This window comes from Macaca thibetana, chromosome 19 (assembly GCF_024542745.1).
Source record: "Macaca thibetana thibetana isolate TM-01 chromosome 19, ASM2454274v1, whole genome shotgun sequence".
In the NCBI taxonomy this organism is placed as follows: domain Eukaryota; kingdom Metazoa; phylum Chordata; class Mammalia; order Primates; family Cercopithecidae; genus Macaca; species Macaca thibetana.
The window spans coordinates 33,997,923-34,007,928 of NC_065596.1; the positions used below are offsets into that span (position 1 = coordinate 33,997,923).

At 45.0% G+C, this 10,006-nt stretch overlaps 1 long non-coding RNA gene across 1 annotated transcript; it reads left to right on the top strand.

The window, feature by feature from the left end:
- The first annotated feature begins 968 nt into the window (after positions 1-968).
- Positions 969-2,600, top strand: LOC126943086 (uncharacterized). The gene is made up of 2 exons (XR_007721699.1): positions 969-2,261; positions 2,408-2,600. It is a non-coding gene; the product is annotated as an uncharacterized LOC126943086 (long non-coding RNA).
- The last annotated feature ends 7,406 nt before the right edge of the window (positions 2,601-10,006 follow it).

A 10,006-nucleotide genomic window follows, 5' to 3' on the forward strand; every position in this document is an offset into this window, starting at 1 on the left:
TATAATATTGATTTTTTTAACCCAAGTCCATGCTGTAACTTCTTATGTGTATGTTCATTTATTTCAGAAATTTTCTACTCATTTCTTATATACATTTCACATATTTGTTAAAATTATTCCAAAGTATATTTTATTTTATTATCATTTTGTAATTTCATTCCCCACCCCAAATCTAACTTGCAAATTATTATTTCATATATATGTAAGTACCTGCTGTGTGTAATTTAAGGCCATGTCATGGGTTCAAACCGATTTGTAACATAAACCCCTCAATTTTCCCCATTCACTGGAATGACTACTATTCCATATCCACAACAAGCGCTGTTGGGTTGAGGGAAATCAGGGTGGAGATGAAGCAAAAGTGAAGAGAAAACATTATGTAACCCACACTTGCAGCAAAACGACCTCCCTATGGATCAATAGGTAATTATCTAAAGTATAAAATACTTAGAAAATATTAACATTTATCTCATACTATACAATATGGAAATTATAAGGAAAAGACAAAACAATACCCAATTACTTTTATATTCCCCACATCAAAATATATACATTTATGTGGTAAAAGATTGCATGATCACCGTGTAAAATGAAAATAGGAAAATACATAAAACATAACAATATGTAAAGCAAGTGACAATATGTATGTTCGATTTAACACCCTATAGTAAAATAGGCTAAATTAAAACTATAAAATAGAAGAAAGTTTAAATCCAAGCAAATAATATGAGTCAACCAAAAACTAAATAAATATAATCAATAAGCATTTAATACATCTTGACTCAGTTTATATATAAAACAAATAAAAATCAAACAATGAGATGGTTTTGCTATGATATCATCAAGTGCAAAAAGATAAACTTTTCTCAATAAAGATGCATTTCAGGTTTGTGGGTGTGAGTCGTGCATGACCCGCAGGTGAGAGACTGAAGACAGAGTCCTTTCTGAATTAAAGTAGAAGTATACAAATATAGATATTAATTTTTGCTGTACTTTATAATATACAAACACATATGGATGATTACACCGTAATATTTGTTGTGATTCTACAGAAATGCGTGACTCTCAGGAGACATCCAAAAGACAGCAAATATCTCACATGAAACTGAATAGTAACGTTCATCCTCAATGAAACACAGAGTTCACCATTCTGAGTATATCGTTCAAGTTATTTTCCTATTTTCTTTCCCCAGGATCTAACATATATTAACACCGTGTGTCTAAAGTCGTCCCTGCTGGGCATCTGGAGGAATCTGAGAAGGGGCAGGTCTTTGTTGTGACTCTCAGAGCAGCACCTACTGCTGGACAGGGCGGGACACCCCATCTCAAGCCCAATCTCATCCACCGACAAGGTCCGTTATCTCCTGTCCGGGGAAGAGGCGGGCCTGTCTCCGTCCTGGGAGGAGCTCTGGGCTTCTCCTTCATCCAGAGATGTGCCCCAGGGACCAGCCAGTGGGGCTGGGAGGAGCCCCCCTCAGCAGAGAAGACACAGGTGCCTGGGTGGCCGAGGCCTAGAAGGTCTGCACCATGGTGCACGGAGGCCCCGGAGCTGGGTGAGCCCAGAAAGCTGCCCTGGGGTCCGCGGGGACTGTGCCTGCTGAATCTGCACCTGAGCTACGTCTTCACAAATGGCCTCAGACCTAGAGTGCAGGGAGATCCCCTGGCTTTTCTGAAGTGGTGGCCGGTGGTCCCCTGGGGAGCAGGACCTGGGCTGCTTACTGCCCTCACCCAGTGAGGGCCCGCGGGGAGCTCTTAAGGCGGGAATCATGGGTCTGCCTGATGTGACTGCTGTGCCCACATCAGAGGGTTTTTCTTTCTTTTCCGAAGTCAAGCTGCACTAATCCAGACCAGGGATCCCACCCCTGGGCTGCGGACCGGTCCCTGTGGGTGGCCTGTTGGGAACTGGACCGCACAGCCAGAGGTGAGCAGTGGGTGAGAGAGCCTGGCCACCTGAGCTCGCCTCCTGTGAGATCAGCAGCGCCACTGCATCCCAGAGGAGTGGGAACCCTACTGTGCACGGCGCATGCGAGGCATCTGCGTGGCATCCTCTTTATGAGAATCGATGATCTCAGGCGGAACAGGTTAATCCTGAAACCATTCCCCTGTCTGTGAAAAAACTGCCCTCCACGAAACCAGTCCCTGGTGCCAAAAACGCTGGGAACCGCTGATCTAGACAGTTCTCTGCTAAGGAAGCACGTGGTTGAGAAACATCAGACTCGTTCCCACGGACCCTGCTCTGGAGTCTCAGCAGGCGCCTGGAGGTGAGCCCCACTGACCTCTCCTCTCCCCTCCGTACCTCCTCAGCTTTGGTAATGAAAAGCTGCATCCTCTTCGGTCCCCAATTCCTCTCTGGGTGTCAGGAGCTCTAAAACCCTCTCAGCCGCTGAGAAATCTGTCTGTCTCACAGCGTCTTCATCCGTGCATCATGAAGGACACTCACATGGTGACGTGCCTTGGCTCATGTGAGTAACACTGCAGCAAGCGTGGGGGCGCAGATATCTCTTGGAAACACTCATTTCCTTCAGATACACACTCAGAGGTGGGATTGCTGGATTGTATGGCCATTTTGATTTTTTAAATTAAAAAGAATTTTAATTCTCATATTGTTTTGAGTAAAGTTAGATTATAACTTGTGAGGCAACTCGATGCTTTTTATAATTGTTTAAGAAATAATTGCTCTGCCAACTGACTGTCCCAACAACAGTGTACAGGGGTATTTTTTTTTTCCTCCACATCCTCATTTCTTTTGTCTTTTTAATACCAGCAATCCTCAGACATGGGAAGTGATACCTCACTGCGATTTTCATTCACATTTCCTGATGATTAGTCTATTCAGGCGCGCCCCCCCCACCTCTTTTTTTTTTTTTTTTTTTGAGATGTACTCTCACTCTCTCACTCTGTTGCCCAGGCTGGAGTGCAATGGCACGATCTCGGCTCAGTGCAACTCCACCTCCCAGGGAGATGTGATTAGCCACCACACCCAGCTAATTTTTGTATTTCAGTAGAGATGAGGTTTCACCATGTTGGCCAGGCTGGTCTCAAACTCCCGACCTCAGGTGATCCACTTTGCTCGGCCTCCCAAAGTGCTGGGATTACAGACGTAAGCCACCAGGCCCAGCCCCTTTGCTCATTTTTAATAGGGTTACTACTATGACCATATTTGCTTTTGAGTTGTGGGTGTTCCTTATATATTTTGGATATAAACTCCTAATCACAGGTAGGGTATACATGGTTTAACATATTTTCTCCCATTATCATGCCCCAATATCACTAAGTTATATTTCACAGCTCCCTCCTGAACACCTTAAAAAACTTCCTGGCCGGGCACGGTAGCTCATGCCTGTAATCCCAGCACTTTGGGAGGCCGAGATGGGCGGATCACGAGGTCCGGAGATCGAGACCATCCTGACTAACACGGTGAAACCCCGTCTCTACTAAAAATACAAAAATTAGCCGGGTGCGGTGGCGGGCGCCTGTAGTCCCAGCCACACGGGAGGTTGAGGCAGGAGAATGGCGTGAACCCGGGAAGCGGAGCTTGCAGTGAGTGGAGATTGCGCCACCGCACTCCAGCCCGGGCGACAGAGTGAGACTCCGTCTCAAAAAAAAAAAAAACTTCCTAACATATTTCCATGTGTCTGTATCCAGGTTATTGTGATTTTTGCCTGAAAACACATTTATATATGCTGATATTCTCCAATAACTAATATATTTTTTCTCTTTTTTTTTTTTTTTTTTTTTTTTTGAGAACGGGAGTCCTGCTCCGTTGTCCCAGGCTGCAGTGCAGTGGTGTGATCTCAGCTCACTACAACCTCTGCCTCCCAGGTTCAAGGGATTCTGCCGCGTCAGCCTCCCGAGTTGCTGGGATTACAGAAACACACTACCACACCCAGCAAATTTTTTTGTATTTTTGTAGAGATGGGGTTTCACCATATCGGTCAGGCTGGTCTTGAACTCCTGACCTCAGGTGATCTACCCGCCTTGGCCTCCCAAAGTACTGGGATTACAGGTGTAAGCCACCACACCCAGCCCTAACTAATGTATTTTAAATAACTTTTTGCTCTTGGCACATGGACTAAAACCACATCACCAGGCCTTCAATGATGTCCAATGTCCGCCATCTTATTTCCACGCCAGCTCCGCCCCAGGCATAGTTGTTTTTCTTTTTATTGAAGCCATCTCCTTTTTTTTTTTTTTTTTTTTTTTTTTTCTTGAGACGGAGTCTCGCTCTGTCGCCCAGGCTGGAGTGCAGTCGTGTGATCTCAGCTCACTGCAAGCTGCGCCTCCCGGGTTCATGCCATGCTCCTGCCTCAGCCTCCTGAGTAGCTGGGAATACAGGCGCCCACCACCATGCCCGGCTAATTTTTTGTATTTTTTTAGTAGAGACAGGGTTTCACCGTGTTAGCCAGGATGGTCTCGATCTCCTGACCTCATGATCCGCCTGCCTTGGCCTCCCAAAGTGCTAGGATTACAGGCGGGAGCCACCGCGCCCAGCCAAAGCCTTCTCCTTGCCAAGTTAATTAAAGAGAATGTTTTATTCATCAAATTAGAAATTACATCCTCAGAGAAGCTTTCCAGTATTTGTAGTTCTTACAGGCCACATTTATTACAAGTTTATAGACTTCAAACTTCTCCACTGAACAGTTCATAACAAGGACACAGGCTTATTGTAAAATAATTCATTTAGTGCCTGCCATTCTGACTACATTAGAAATTTAGTTCTCCTGCTCAACGTTCTGTTATGTGACTGTTCAATGCAATACTTAAAACTGCAAGATTGAATAGAGAGATCAGCTTCTGACATTGATGAATGCAAACCACAAGAAACCAAGTCTCCGCGGCAAAATGATGAAAATACTAGCAAAGTCACTAAAATCAATCATTTTAGACTTCTGAAATTTACCAAAGCCACAGAACAAAGTGAAAATTATCTATCCCACAGAAAGTACCAAACTTCAGTAAGACAGCAGCATTTGAGTCATATTAACATGGGGGCATTTCCATCACCCTCCATCCTTCGTTCAGTGTAGAGCACTGACTTTTTTTTTTTTTTTTAGATGGAGTTTTGTTCTTGTTGCCAAGGCTGGAATGCAATGGCGCGATCTCGGCTCATTGCAACCTCCACCTTCCGAGTTCAAGCAATTCTCCTGTCTCAGCCTTCTGAGTAGCTGGGATTACAAGCATGCGCCACCACATTCAGCTAATTTTGTATTTTTAGTACAGATGGGGCTTCTCTATGTTGGTCAGGCTGGTCTCGAACTCCCGACCTCAGGTGATCCGCCTGCCTCGGCCTCCCAAAGTGCTGGGATTACAGGCATGAGCCGCTGCGCCTGGCTGCACTGACTTCTTTTGAAGCTCCTTTTAAACCCCTTCTATATCCACCTTCATGTTCACCGCAGTATTATTCACCATGACCAAGACATGGAAACAACCTAAATTTCCTTCAAAGGACAAAAGGGTAAAGAAAATGTGATATATACACATTAAAATGTTATTCAGCCATGAAAACACAGAAATCCTGCCATTTGTGACAACAGGAAAAAAGCTGGTAGATGTCATGCCAAGAGAAATAAGGAAGACACCGAAAGAGAAATATTGCATGATATTCATTTCTTCATTTCTAAGGAGGCTTCAGAATCCAGGTCCTTACTAAGATGTGGCAGGCTAGTTTTGCATTTTAGACTGCTCATTAAAATATATATTTATTGGGCCAGGCGTGGTGGCTCACACCCATAACCCCAGCACTTTGGGAGGCCGAGGTGGGCGGATCACCTGAGGTCAGGAGTTCGAGACCAGCCTGGCCAACATGGTGAAACCCTGCCTCTACTAAAAATACAAAAATTAGCTGGGTGTGGTGATGCATGCCTGTAATCCCAGCTACTCAGGAGGCTGAGGCAGGAGAATCATTTGAATCTGGCAGGCAGAGATTGCAGTGAGCCGAGATTGCGCCACTGCACTCTGGCCTGGACAACAGAATGAGACTCCATCTCAAAAAAAAAAAAAGTATTAATTGCCTATGGTTTTAAAAAAAAGCAAGTAGTTTCTGAAGGATACACTGAAGACTCTTAAACATAATACTTATGTTTTCTGAGTCAACCTTTCTTGTTCAGAGAATGAAAAGATCAAGATGCCTCACCTAACATCCAGGAGGGTCCCTGACTTCCTGATTCTAGGCCCTAAACCTATGTCCAAGAGGAAAGTTAAATGCGTAGCCCAGAGCTTTTTAAACCTAGTTATCCAGGCCCCTAAACGGCACAGGAAAATGGAAGCTAACTCCTTACAACTTGCGAAAGAGACAAAGCAGCTGCTGCTTTTTTGTTGCTTATGTCGGATTAAAGTGACATCTTTTTTATCTTCTTTCTTATTTAAAGATTAAAAAACAGGTTGTGTTGACTTACACACTTCTCCATAAAAATACAATATATTGATTCAACATGAAATCTCTACTTTAGTGCCAGATAAATTGAGAATTTGTATGCCAAATTGTAACAAATTTGATGTTCTCAAAAGAAACAGCATTATTCACTTTATTTCAGATGAGACCGGGCTTGTGTTCACAACGACACACTCACAGAGATATAATTCCACAGGCACACGTGGTAGAGTGGGCTAAGATCATCACAGACAGTAATGACTTGCAATGCCATTGGACAAATCCTCCAACAGAGCTCTATAAAACCACTAGAAAATGCGCACAATAGCACAACCATCAAAATGAAAACAGTTGTTGTATAGATTTGTATAATAGTTGTAGAGCTGTTAGTAGTTGTACGGAGCATCCTTGACATAAGTAACTCCATCTTAGAAAAAGACTCCATCTTACATTTCATGGGTCACTTTGCCAACAGGGACAAGATGTTTTGCTTAGTAAATAAATAATAAGGACTGCATCCAAGCAGATAAGGACATAAACAAGCACATTCTTCCACTATCAGTCCTCCCCAGAGGACTCTGGCCATAAAAGAAGCTGGGCTTCAGCAGCTCAAAATGGCCATCTTAACTGCCAACCGTCCTGCTGTCATTTGTCATAAGCACTTGACATCTGCTGCCAAAGTTTCTACCCACATCAAAGATTCTTCCTTGCAAGATCAACAGATGACTCAGCCCAGACCAGGAGACTGTTTATGTCCTCACTCTCCCTAAGCAGGTTCAAATCTGCTGAGATTTGGTTTATCTCTAATTTTTTAGGGAGAATTTGCTCACACAATCACAAGGCAAAGTCCCATGATAACCCATCTGCAAGCTGAGGAAGAAAGAAGCCAGTGGTGGCTCGGTCCGAGTCCAAAAGCCTCAGAAGCAAGGAAGCCAACAGTGCAGCCTTCAGCCTGTGGCCAAAGACCTGAGCCCCCAGCAAACCACCAATGGTCCAGAGATAACCAGGTCCACACACATTTGTATCTTTCCACAGTGTCAGGCTTTGATTGATGCTATTTCAATCACAAAAGCCATGAGCTGCCTGGAGTTCCCAAAGAGGCATGTGATGGTTAATATTAAGTGGAAACTTGCTTGGATTGAAGGAAGCCTAGGCAGCTGGTAAAGGTTTCTGGGTGTGTCTGTGCGGGTGTTGCCAGAGGAGACTGACGCTTGAGTCAGTGGATGGAGAGAGGAAGACCCACCCTTGATGTTGGTGGACACCATCCAATTGGCTGCCAGCTCGGGTAGAACATAGAAGGTAGAAGAAGGTGGGATACCTTTGCTTGCTGAGTCTTCTGGCTTTCATCTTTCTCCTGTGCTGGATGCTTCCTTCCACTTCTCCTGCCCTTGGACATCAGATTCCAGGTTCTTTGGTCTTTGGACTCTTAGACTTACAATGATGGTTTGCCGGGGGCTGTGTAGCCTCTGGCCACAGGCCAAAGGCTGCACAGTTGGCTCTCTTGCTTCTGAGGCTTTTGGACTTGGACCGAGCCACTACTGGCTTCTTTTTTCTTCAGCTTGCAGATGGCCTGTCATGGGACTTGGCCTTGTGATCATGTAAGCCAATTCTCCCTAATAAACTCCCTTTCGTATAGACACATATCCTATTAGTTCTGTCTCTCTGGAGAACCCTGACGAGCAATTCTTTTTGGTACTGCCCCTTCACTTGCTAGTCAGAGCCGTAAGCACACAGGTTCAAGACACTTCACGAGTCAGTCAATATTGCAAACCATACATAGTAGTGTACTTAATCAATATATATAAATGTTATAGATTAAACATTTCACAATAAACAAAGTAATGTTTAACACCAAGAGAAAAGAGATAGGAGAAAGGGTTAACAAGTCAATCTAGGGAGAGGAACAAAGACAAAAAGAATCTCTTGGTCAGGGCTGGGCAGGCCCATTGGTTTCACAAGGAGAAGTCTTTGAGGCTTCAGCAGCAGATGCCAAGTGCTCATCACAAATGACAGCAGGATGGTTGTCAGTTAAGATGATTATTTCAAGCCACTCCTCCTTTTATGGCCACAGAGTCCTCTGGGGAGGACAGATGGTGGAAGAATGTGCTTGTTTATGCCCTTATCTGATTGGATGCAGTCTTTATTATTTATTTATTAATCAAAACATCTTGTCCTTGTTGGCAAAGTGCCCTGTGGAATACAAGATGGAGTCTTTTTCTAAGATGGAGTTACTTATGTCAAGGGTGACTTATACAGTAGTCTTACCCACACATTCATAGAAACATACAATCTCATCCATGTCATAATCATGGCCAAAAACCTCACAGGCGCCCTCCCTTTCCTCAACTCCAGGAGGCTCCCTGATGAGTCCACACAATCACAAATCCAGTCACACCCACCAATGGTTCTCTCCCAACAACAGCATATATTTTTGAGGACAAAGCACCTCCCACCCCAGTGTTAGTCTAAATTGCACCATTTTGTAAGCCTCCTGCTCTTTCACAGACCTTGGTCAAAGTGAAACATTTCACAGGGGTTCGGGCAGTGAGAAACATCCTGCCTATCGACCTGACTACAAGGCGGACAAAGACCCAATTAAAGAAATATTCTCATCATATCCTACCAGGAAAAGGACCAACTAAAAAACCATCTCTATCATATCTTTCTGGGCAAAGGTCCAAGGAACACCCTGATGACATCCCACCGGAAAAAGGGCCAAACCGCCTGATCCTAAGAACATCTTGTCAATATCCTACCGGGCAGCAAGCCATACAGCCCAGGCCCCTCCCGCCCATACCAAGATAACACTCACAGAGGCATTCCAAGAGCCAGGCGGTGCTCTCAAGCCTGGGAGAACATCAGAAAAAACGCAAAGGCCTGCCCTTAGACAGAGACAGCCTTGACACAGACCCGGTCAGGACTGGGTCACTCCCGTGGGACCTACTCAAGGTCCCTACACACGCGCCTGGAGCTCCCCAATCTACTTGGGGGGGGGGGGGAAGGGCAGTGCTGAAACGTCCCCAAAATCTCACGCGTGAATACCCTACCTAACACTTTCTAGAGGCATTTCCAGCTTGTGGCTGTATTTCCAAGAACCCTCTGGAGGCACAGCTCTTTTTGAAGGAGGGCCGTGTTGCGTGCTGGGAAATTTTTGAACTTTTCCCAAATCAGAGCTTTTAAGCTTTCTGGGTGTATTATTACTATTTTGAGACAGAGTTTTGCTCTTGTCGCCCAGGCTGGAGTGCAGTGGCGCGATCTCGGCTCACTGCAACCTCTGCCTCCCAGGTTCAAGCTATCTCCCTCAGACTCCCAAGTAGCTGGGATTACAGGCACACACCACCATGCCTGGCTAATTTTTGCATTTTTAGTAGCGATGGGATTTCACTATGTTGGGCAGGAGGGTCTCCAACTCCTGACCTCAGGTGATATACCTGCCTCAGCCTCCCAAAGCGCTGTTACAGGCGTGATTTCTGGTCGTTTCAGACTACATTTCCTTCCCAGCAGGACGCGGGGACACGCCTTCCCTGTGGACGGATCCCAAATGCAAGTTGTAAGCAATTAGAACTGTAGTCTCCCAGAGCCTGAACCACTTTTCCCAGGAATTTTTTGTGGTGCGCCTTAGGACAAGCAAAATTT